The sequence below is a fragment of the Coffea arabica genome, chromosome 11e (genome assembly GCF_036785885.1).
Source record: "Coffea arabica cultivar ET-39 chromosome 11e, Coffea Arabica ET-39 HiFi, whole genome shotgun sequence".
Lineage (NCBI taxonomy): Eukaryota > Viridiplantae > Streptophyta > Magnoliopsida > Gentianales > Rubiaceae > Coffea > Coffea arabica.
Genome location: NC_092331.1, coordinates 47,380,896 through 47,392,235, shown reverse-complemented (window position 1 = coordinate 47,392,235; position 11,340 = coordinate 47,380,896). Strand labels below are relative to the sequence as shown.

The 11,340-nt window shown below is 33.8% G+C and overlaps 1 long non-coding RNA gene across 1 annotated transcript; it reads left to right on the top strand.

Annotated features, from left to right (window-relative positions):
- Nucleotides 1–9,158: 9,158 nt before the first annotated feature.
- On the top strand, nt 9,159–10,340 carry LOC140021064 (uncharacterized). The gene is made up of 2 exons (XR_011825042.1): nt 9,159–9,293; nt 9,997–10,340. It is a non-coding gene; the product is annotated as an uncharacterized lncRNA (long non-coding RNA).
- Nucleotides 10,341–11,340: the final 1,000 nt, after the last annotated feature.

Here is an 11,340-nt window from a genome sequence, read left to right as displayed (position 1 = left end):
GGACATCCTAGTTATGGTGTCATAGTGCATGGAATATCATCGGTTGCTAAAGTGATGTAACCAATCAACAATATTGATGCTAGACAGGTAATTCATGACCTATAGATATCATTCCTGAAAATAACCAAATTCTTGGCAACTAGCAATGCAGGCACTTGCATTGGTGGTTATTCTGCCTCCATCGTAGGTTTGCTAGAATGCCTAGTAAAACATGAGTATTCTCGAGGATTAGATAGTCAGCAAATATGGCTCAACTCTACTAGGTTGTTGCTTGATGGCCCAAAAGGTATATTCTACTATCTTGGTGGGATTCGAGGGTTCTGCGGTTGCCAGTGACAAGTGCACCCCATAATTAATGGCCAGATCTGGCCGAGCTGAATTTGGTCAGCTCTGAGCCATCCAATTCAAATTTTCAAAAAAGATTTTTTTTTTCATTTTTGAATTGAACGACTCAGGTCTGGCCATCAATTGTACCCTGTGTCGCATTGCACTAGCAGCTGCAACAGCCCCTCATCCATTTTGATGATAGGTTTGTAAGTAGGTGTGCCAGGACAGTTGCTAGAATTTCCAGACACCCTTCCTTTGATAAGAAAACCACAAAAAAAGTCACGTGATCGGCATCTAGAGAGTCTCCTCGCTGAAGTCCCAATAGAACAATTGCTAAATGGCCTGCTGCAGTCATGGTTCGAAGTCTAGGCCGAGACCGAGACGACTTGGCCGAGTCGTCACCGTCTCGGCCCCTACCGATACGATACCGTGACGAAACGATACCGAGATACTTGACTCGCCGAGAAATCGGCCGAGACGTCACCGCAACGGATTGACGCGGCCGAGTCACACCGAGTCACTCTGAGTTATCCCGAGTCAAGACGAGAAATCGGCCAAGTTACACCGTGACGGATTGACTTGGCCATTTCTTTTGCTATTTTTTATTATTTTTGTTTAGCATACTTTTTTTATATTATTAATAATTTTTAGAATATTAAATACTTTAAAATTTGCAACTCACCAAGACCGCGACCGATATGCTGAAACCGATGTGGAACGTTCTGGGCCGCGACCGTGACCGCGACCACGACTTTGAACCATGGCTGCAGTTTGGTTCCTATGATCAATTAGCGTGTTAACATTTGCCTCCACTAACTGATGATGTACAAGCCAGCAACATTCCTTCAACATCCTCAAAAAGCTTTGACGACATGGGGTTTCATGTCGAACATGGTGTATATCAAGGAACTCCTCATAAATTACCCTCCTGGATCAGTTATGTGTAAGTACCAAAAAGACAGATCCGTTGTGCAGGAAGCTACTATACCTATGTTTTCCGGGAATGTAGTGGGGTTGCTTCTTCCCTGAGAAAATCAATCCCGAGAGTATGGTTTGAGAACTTCCAACAACAATGTATCGGACTTGGACACAGAGATAATGAAAAGTGTGCAGAAGCGTTTAAATGGGTTTCACAGGAGTTGGCATCGAAATTATGAATAATGGAGGCAAATTCATCGCTGGTAAGAAACTAAGAGGCTCTACTTCAATTTAATTCTTGGCACATTGTCTTGGAGGATGATTTAGTCAAGTTATCAAGATGGTCCAATGCATGGAATCTAATGATTGGAATCATGGAACCCTTTGATGAGATATTTATTTTATTCCAAGATTTCTTAAATTTGGAAAGTATGGTAGTTCTTTGAATTTTAAAATGAAGCAGCCATTTGTTCGCAAAAAATTCTAGATCTATTTTTGATGAACTTGTACAGAGAAAAGTTTACCTCCTCTCTTTGTTCTCTCAATTTTAGATGCAGACCTTGCTCTCTATCGACCAAAAAACTACACTTACATGGTTTACCATCTCAGCTGAGTTTGTGATGACTCGACTGAGACATAATTGGAACAATGGGAATCAGTACAATACCAATTCTTGAATCACAAATTTAACTATATCCAAGTTCGAACAAGTTGTAACGGTTGCGGTGCATGTCGTTGAGAAATCGGTAAGTTAAATTGAGTTGTATCGAAAATGGAACAAAAATTTTTGGCTGTAGAGGGACAAAAGCTGCAGCTAAAATAGGACTAGATTGGAAACTGGTTACCATTAATTGCATAAAAATCAAAATTAGGGTCTCTTTCAACAATAAATCAAATAAGCATAGTAATGATTCCCCAATTCATGATAGAATTTAGAGTGTGAACATAGAAAAATAAGAAGGAAAAAATTATATGTATATAAGAGAGAAATAGGGAGGTGAAGAAATGGGAGAAGAATAGTTCTAGTGTGGGAATTAAGGTGAGTATATGTGAAAAATAGAGAGAGTAACAAAAAAAAAGGGATGATCACTTTTTCCTACTTTCAATTTCATTCTTACTAAGTAGTTCCATCTTAAGCTCTAAATTTCGTGTTTCATTTAGTGCTAATTTGTTAATGATAATAGGAATACAAGGTGCTTTTGCTAGTATAATGACTTACTTTTAATGCTATAGGTCCATAGTTAGCAGCATCACTTTATTTCGTTATTAGTTAGTAAATATATGATGATGTAGGTATTCACCAAATCTAATTTGATAATTGTGCTTGTTATGATATTTTTTATTTTTAATAATTTTTTTTTAGATTTTTTGAAAGCTTTTATGTGTTATAATGCGCGTATCACCTGATATAATGCGACAGATATAGAATAACTGCGAATGCAACCCGTGACGATTAACCATACTCACTAACACACTTTCCTCCATACCATCCAACCATCCTTTGCCTCCCTCTCTCTCTCTCTCCCCCCCTGCCCCCCAAAATCCCCTTTTTTGGAAAGTGGAAGGTTTTAAATCCAAAACCTCTTACTTAAAATCCTTTTCCCTTATCACCCAATCCAACCTTTCTTTAGAAATACTTCTATTGCTAGTAAACATCCAAGTATTTATTCTATCTTATCACTAGCTCCTGAAAAAAGGTGGAGGTGGGAGACCCAATCCCTCAAAATGAAGTAAAAATCCAAGTGAAAGACATTAAGGATCAAGTTGATCTGTAGTTCCTATAAATTCCACTATATGTTTAATATGCTTTTAGTACCTCACAGTGTCAATTGCGGTAGAATGTTTGAAAAATTGACTATTAATGACAAATTGAATTTTCTTATTGCGGAGACCACAAAAATTGAGCTGCTTCAATTTGAGCATATATATTAGTAAGCCAATGACAAGTTCTTAGCTTCTTAGACAATATTATATTTTACTCACAAGAGTTCTTTCATATGCTACAGAAGTTGCATTGATTTCAAAAGTTAGATTAAGCTAACTATAATAAGTGAATCAACAGGAACTTGTTTGTAGTTTTTATGGCCTAAAATGAACCAACCCACACTCGGTACTCTTTCCCAAAAGTAAGTGACAAAAGCCTAACCTTTATATATATATATATACGGTTAACGTTTTCTTAGGCTTAGCCTTTTCGGGGGTAATTGTCAACATTTACCCCCGAAAAGGCTAAGTCTAAGAAAACGTTAACCATAAGATTATCATGCTTTTTTTAATTTAAGACAAAATTCCAAAAGTATACCAAAGAATGTTTTAATTGACATAGTTAGCCTCCATGTCGTAATTGTCAGGCAAACAATATATTTCAATATATGTGGATTTCAAATCACATATTTTGAGTCCCTATTTAATATCCTTCCATTAAATCCAAATCCACCTCTTCAAACATACCCCTACCCCTTGTTTTGTGCCTAGGAATAACTTAAAAGAAAAAGACTTTTCTAACTTATTCATTCCATTCCAGTATTTGGTATAGATCATTAAGTGAAAAAGTCCTTTCTCTCTAAAATATTTATTCCAATTTTTTTTTGGAATCATATTTCTCAAGCTCTTTTCCCTTTTAACTCGAAATGCCAAAAGAGTAGGTTGTCAAGTTTATTCTGATATTACCATATTTTAGCCTATTTGTAAGGTTAATTAATATTTGAAAGTAATTTTTAGTAACAAGTAGTTTTCTTGTGTTTAAAATAGTTCTTTCTTTTTTACTAGGAAATGAATGTTTTAAGATACTTAGTTCCTTGTATTTTGAGCAATTGTGGAAGAATTTCTTATTAGAATATAAATTATGATTGTTTGAGTTTACGTAAATATATTTCACGTTGCTAATTATATTTTTTAAAGGACACAAAACTTTAACATAAAATCTAATTGTTATAACGAATCAAGTGTTACAACTGAAGAATTTTGACATCAGTCCTCATTTATTCTTAAAGTAAAAAATGTCAAAATTTCACGTAAATAAACAAATACTATTGTAAGAACAAATAAAACAAAAGGCATTAAATATTTATGTCCTATTAATTAATCTAGAGCAAATAAGTCAAATTTGTATTTACAATATTCCATTCTAACATTGAAATATTAGTTATACCAAATATTAAAAACTGAATGAACATCCTATTCTAACTTGTGTACCGGACTATAGAATAATAAATGTTTTTCCTATCATTCTGGGTGAAAATATATTTTGAGTGAAAAATCACTTTTCATTTTGAACATTCCGGCGTCCCAACTAAGGATTAATGTAAACCTAGATACCAGTTGATCATCAAATTGATACTTACAATTGGCTTCAAACCTAGGGCATGGAAGTATGACCCACAGGAAAAAACATCACCCGACCTAATTTTTAAAAGGTGAACAAAAAAATCATAACGTCATTATCTCATACGGTTGGGCTTATAAAGCGTGTAAAAGTTGATGGATAAGTAGCCAGCTAATTAATCAAAAATTGGCCGCATTTTCAAGCTATTGGAGAAGGGACCATGAGTTGTAGTGGAATTGGACTAGGAGAAAAGGGTGTCAACTAAGAATTCCATACCTGAATATTATAAGATGTGGTAAGCGTGTGGAAGTTTTCTTTTGTTTTGTCCTTTACAAAAAGATATATATCAATTTTTTTTTTCCAAAGGCTAATGCCCCGCCAAGAAACCTCTAAAAATTACCATTAATCTATGAATGCTGTAAATTTTAAATAAAAAGTTTTACAATTTTTGAAAACAGAGTAATTAATGCCCAACTCATTTCTACGATAATCATTCATCTCTGAACTTTGAACAATTTAACTAATAAATTTTACAGATTTTGAAAACAAAGTAACACACATCCCACCTTTTATTATAGGCTGATAAAATAGGACTGTTCTTAAAGTACTTTAAAGAGGCTAAGCCCACTTGGGTGTATATTAATCAATCCGTTGACGAAAAATTAAGTGTTGTTACATAATATTAAAGAATGGATGTTCCTCCCTTCCACCTTTCAGTGGTTATTTGGTCCAATTGGAGTAAGATATAATGAACACCAGTATGGTTGCATTCTGCTCTTTACACCTGTCAAGATATTCGTATTTGTAGCCTCAAGTGCTTTTTTTTTTTTTAAGTTAAAGTATGTTTAATACACTATAATGGTTGCCACTACAAGATTGAAGAAACTTAATCTAATTGGGCATTTGACAGGCTGATGTGTCTGTGACTCTGTGTTCTCTATGATGTCAAAACTTTGAAAAATTATGAATAAGACAAATAAAAACAGTGATTCAGTCATCACCTTTTTCTATGATCTTTAAGAAACTTTTAGATTGGATTGGAGTAAAATATGATGAAGATGATAAGCTGTTCTTAATTGTGAAGAATTGATGTACACTATCTGCAAGTATCTAAAATATGATGAAGATGATAAGCTGGGCGGCTAACAGGTCAACTTTTTAAGTCATAATTAGTCCCAGATATTAGAACCCAATTGTGAATTAATACCATATTGTTGAGTTGTAATGTGCTTGTGTTTTTTTCCTATTAATGTGAACTATTTGTGTTCTTGAATATTAATTGGATAAAAAAAATTTTCGAGGCACATTATGATTGATATATAGGAATATTGAATTTCAACATTTCAGATATATTAACTGATGAAATAAAATCCTCAGTCTCCCTTATCGTCTGGAGTTCTGATAAGGATAATTAGCTTGAATTTGGTTCTCTTTTTTTTTTTTTGCCAAACTTTTATTTTTTATTTATATCAAAGAAAAGAAACCAAGGAGGGGGACACAGATCTTACCTCCCAGCAGTTCAAACAATCATAGCGTTTTCTAATGGAAGGGAGACCAATCCTATCCGATCTAAGTGCCCCTCGGGCTCTAGCAGGGAGATCTGCAAACTGATAATAGACTCTGTCACTCCCATCATTGCAACCAACATTTGATAAGCAATCGGCCACTTGATTACCTTCTCTGAAACAGTGGAAAATACTGATGAAACAAGGTGAAAGCTTGAATTTGTTTCCCTTAAATTGCTTTAAATGTGTAAAAACAATTTGCTATCTTTTATATCAAAATAGTAACTAATGGATAACCAGTGTGATAAGTAGATGCTAAGAATATGAAACTTAAATTCTTTTTTTTTTTAAAAAAAAAGGTAAAGTACGTAGGTTGTTCTTCAATTCGATCATTCTCCCGATGCAAGAAGCAAAAAGATTTCAATAAACATAATTTAATTTTTCTCCTTACATTTTTATCAACATCAAGCTACACCACATATTTTCACGTTCCTTATACCAAACTGCACATATAATTTTCTTCGAGGGCTAAGCTCTAATTGTCCACATCAAGACAGGCTACCTTCCAAGAGATAGGCTTAAAGTACTTTCCAAGTGTTAAAGATAACTTTTTTTCTCCCTTGTCCACTGAGAATGCCTGAGAAGTTTACTAATGGCATCAAACCGATTCAAATGGCTAAAATCAATTTGTTCACGTAAGCTAAATTTACTATAAGTTCTATGTATACAGGTTATATATTGGCACACTTGATGATCATGTAGTCTCCCGTACGTAAGAAATATTGTATGTTGACGCAAGTTTTATGTTTTGTTCAAACGTGGCATTTGAAATGATTATGAGAAACAAAAAGTTTGAACATGATTATACCATTATTAGTGGCGGAGCCATGACATATAGCCAGTGGAGACAACATTGTACACCTAAATTGATGTAGCTATTATGCGAAAAGTTATTTAATTAAACATAATATTTTCATTATGAATTTTTTGTATTGTGAAATTATTGAAGTTTTTTTTTTTTATTCAAGTAGTAATCAATTTGTGTTTTAATAGCTTTTAAAGCATTTGTATTACAAGAAAGATGCTTCAAAAATTGGTTGTTTAATGAGATAATATGTGCGGAATGAAACTTTTTCATAATATAGGAGGGCAATATAAAGGGAAATATGTATTTTCCAAAAATTAAGGGGTACAATTATGATAAAAAAACATAAAAATTTGTATTAGTTTTAAGACTACTCTTTAAATTTTGTAAAGTTGAGAGAGGACAATTGCCCACTCTCTACATAGTGTGGCTCTTTTTAAATTTTTTTTTTTTTGTATAAATGAAAAGTTTCAAATTCGAAGTCTCTTACTTACACATTCTCTCCCTATACCATCCAATCTATTTCTTTTCCTACATAGTCTTCCTAGGTTTACCTCCAATGAAAGTTGTGGCTTCAAAAATGTATTTGAAGCGGGTAAGCTAGTGGATGTGTACAGACACCCGCACAGGGATATGAAGCGAGGGCTTCACTTGTTCAAAGTGTGGGATGTTCATAGAAAGACAAGTGAGACTTGATTATTTCATTTTGTCTCTTGGACTAATTTAAACCAAATGAATTAGAATTCTATATTAGTGCTTTAGTTATGTTATATATTAATGTCAAGATTGTATTGGATTTAATTAATTGTTAAAATTGCAGGGGAATTGGGATTCGTAGTTAGTTTAGAAAGTTGTCTACGTGATAGTGGTAGAGTCTACGTAGGAATTGATTAGTATAGTATCTATTTAATGGCATTGTGGTCAGTTGTTCTTATTTTAGCAAATTCAGCCGATATTAAGATAATAGAATACTATTATTTTGCTCCAAGTCTTCTTCTTATGGTTCCTTTTCTTTTATCCTTGTTCATCCACTCAATTGTGAAATGTGAGCTTATTTTTTAATCTATCGAAATTCAATATGTTAGTTTTACTTCCGTTATGTACTTCTTTTTGTACTAATACACTACAACAAAAATGGCCTTTCCTGACATACTTATAAGGACACTTTTTGGTTTGTGTCATTATAGCAATCCTATCATGACACTTATTATCAACTCAATAATATATACTATAATTTTTTTTTATTTTATCTAATATAAAAATAATAATGTGCATTTAGACTACCTATCATGACACTTGAGAATATGTGAGATGTACAAAAAAGAAAAAAGAGACACAAAATGACAGCGTTTGATTTTGGCGGAAGATTCATTTGCCAAAACACTTAGTGAAATACTCCAAAGTTTCATTTTGGCTGCCAAAAGACGTAGTGAAAAATTTCTTCTTCTCATCTCTCTCACCTCTCCTCAAACAAGCTATCTCAGCCAAAAGAAAGTTGTAGGAGTCCAAGCACCTTGAAAACCAGCTTCATCTATCTAACTTCAACTGTTGTCCCTCGGCTAATATTGAAAACCATCTTTTTTTTTGCGAAATTGGATTGATTATAAACAAACAGACAAAGACAAGTAGCCATCACTACAAGAAAATTGGTCTTTAGTGACATCATTGTTACTAGCACTGTTTATTGACGACTTTCTCTAGTCGTCACTGATATTTGTTTAGTGATGACTTATTGTTGTCATTATAACTTTCAATATATTAGTAATAACATATTGTCGTCACTAAATTGTCTTCAATTTTTTACAATTTCTTGCAATATTTTTTTTTTGTCAAATGCTGCAATATATTATTAATAGCATTGGATTGTTTATAATGAAACTATTTGACTGCCATATAATTTGAACATCATTATTTTCTATAATAAGATGTATCCTATTTTTGCAATTATGAGAAATTTGTATAAAAGTTTAGCACCTATAAGAACTACTAGAAATGTAATAAAAGTACATTTTCACTCATATGAAATTAACAAATTTTGCCACCTATGAATTATGATCCAAATCTAGTTAAAATTCAAGGCAAAAAAAAATGGTGCAAATTTTAAAATTCAAGGCAAAAAAAGTGGCAGACTCTTGTCCAATTGTCTTTTACTGTGTAGAAGCAAAACAAAGCTTTTCTAAGTGTTGAACTCTCTCACAAATAACCTCTACCTCACTTTCACTCATACGCCCACTCTCACCTCTACCTCCACCTCACTACTGCAATCTCAATCTCTCCGACGATTGAAGACCAGTGAAGTACCATGTGTCTCTAGCATGAAGACCAAGTAATTCTCCAAGTGTCTGCAGCAAAGGTTAGTTCTTTCCCTTTCCTCTTTCTCTCCAAAATAATTTGCAAATATTTTGGCCCTAAGCCTGTTTTTTTTTTTCTGAAAATTTCTACTTGCATTCTTGTCGAATCTGCATTTAGGGTGTAATTTTATGGTTATTTACATGATTAATCTTTTCATCCCTAGAATTTTATTGCCCTAATTTTTAACTTCGGGGAAAAAATTGTATCATGAATCCCCTAGATTAATTGTATCATCTGCCTTTTGGCCCACTTGAGAAGGACTTGCTACTTCCCAACCATTTTTTGCACAAAACCCAGCTACGGCTGGACATGGCAAGGGGAGAGTTGAACAAAAATTGACCAGCGGTTGGAAAATTTTGGTTGTTGCCGTTGGTAGTGTAAAATGTTGACCATACTTTCTGCTTCTTTCCCTTATTAGACAAACCTACCCAACAAACTTATAAATTAGATGTGTTTTGCCACTAGTTTTTGGGGTTGATTTAGCTTATCCAGCAAGCTAATTGGAGCTTTTGTATGGGTACGCAGAATTGGAACAGATGGGATGTTATGTGCTTGATCTGACCCTATTTTTTTTCCTCATATTCAATCTGATTGATAGAGCAATTAGTGGACACATTTTGCATTGTTATTCTGTCCTAATTTTGGCTACTCATGGTGCTAAGAATTGAGATTTTGCTCATATTTCATATTTGTGTAAATTGTAGGTGGTTGGTGTTAAAAGTAATCTCTTGAGACAAATTTCCAGAAGACCCTTTATTTCATAGCATGCCCACGCCAGAAATTGAAGAGATACACTTGAAGGACGGACCCCGCGGGATTGGTAGAAAAAGTGAAAAATTAGGAAACCAAAGAGGGCTCGTGGGCAGTGAAGGTGCACAGGATTAAAACTCTTTCCCTAGAGGAAATAGGAGAGGGGATGCTTTCTTTTCGACAGCTATATTTTGAGGGAATTGGCTAAAAAGCCAGAATCATGTGTGATAGATTAGATTAGCTTTTAGTTTTCTTTTCCCTGTAGACAATTTGGGGACTCTCTGCTTTTAGCTTTGTACGATTTTGGCTAGACTTTTGCTTTTACTTTTTCTGCTCCAGTACGAACACAAAACCCAAAAAGACCTTTGCTTTTACTTTTTTTCAAATCGGACACGAAACGAGAGACGAAGCCAGGACTTTCTCTGTTGTTTCTTCATTAATTCATTTTCCCCAATTCTTTGGCAATTGTGTGGATGAAATCAATCAAGTCACGCGAGATTGATATGATGAGAAGTGGCTAGTTTTCTCCTCTACCCAAGGGTTAACGCGAAAGCGCGGTCCATAACATCTGTGAGATCTAATCAAACTTTCACTATTTCTTCTAATTTGTTACTATTCGTGCGCTTCCTGGATTAATTGTTTATGATTATTTTATTAATTGAGTATCAATGGGCGGATATTTAATTTAATCTAATAGCCTACTGTCACGTTGATTAAACTGAATCCGTAATTATTCGTTTAATTGATAATTAGTGACAACCACCATAATTGGCTTTATATTGGGGAAACGTAAGATCTAATTTAAATAAACCCTCTTAGCGTGTTTATTGGTTAGGGTTGGGTTTTTCAAGTTTTAATGCAACTAGATAATTAAATTCCTACGGTCGTACGTAGGGTTGTTTTCTGGTTAAAGAAGCAGTCAACAGTCGTACCTTGGCTGTCGAAGAAATAAGAAAAAACTGGTTGTCAGAGCGTGTTGATAGTTATAACTAACCTAGTGATGAATGAATGAAATATCTTTGCATCAATGATCATTTAATTAGACCATGCCTGAAAAGTTGATCATTTTGGTAGAATTTTATTAATTATTTTTTTAGTAAATTGTATTTGTTGAGTTAACTTTTGAATTTTGTTTATTTTATTTTCATCTTCATTTCCTTAAATATACCCCAATTTTGTTCTATTGACTTGGAAAGAAATAACTTCCTATCCGTTCCCTGTGAAATCGAACCTACTTGCCATTGTATGCAAATTTAATAATTTTATAGACAATTCTGGTATATCGGATCAAGCAAACT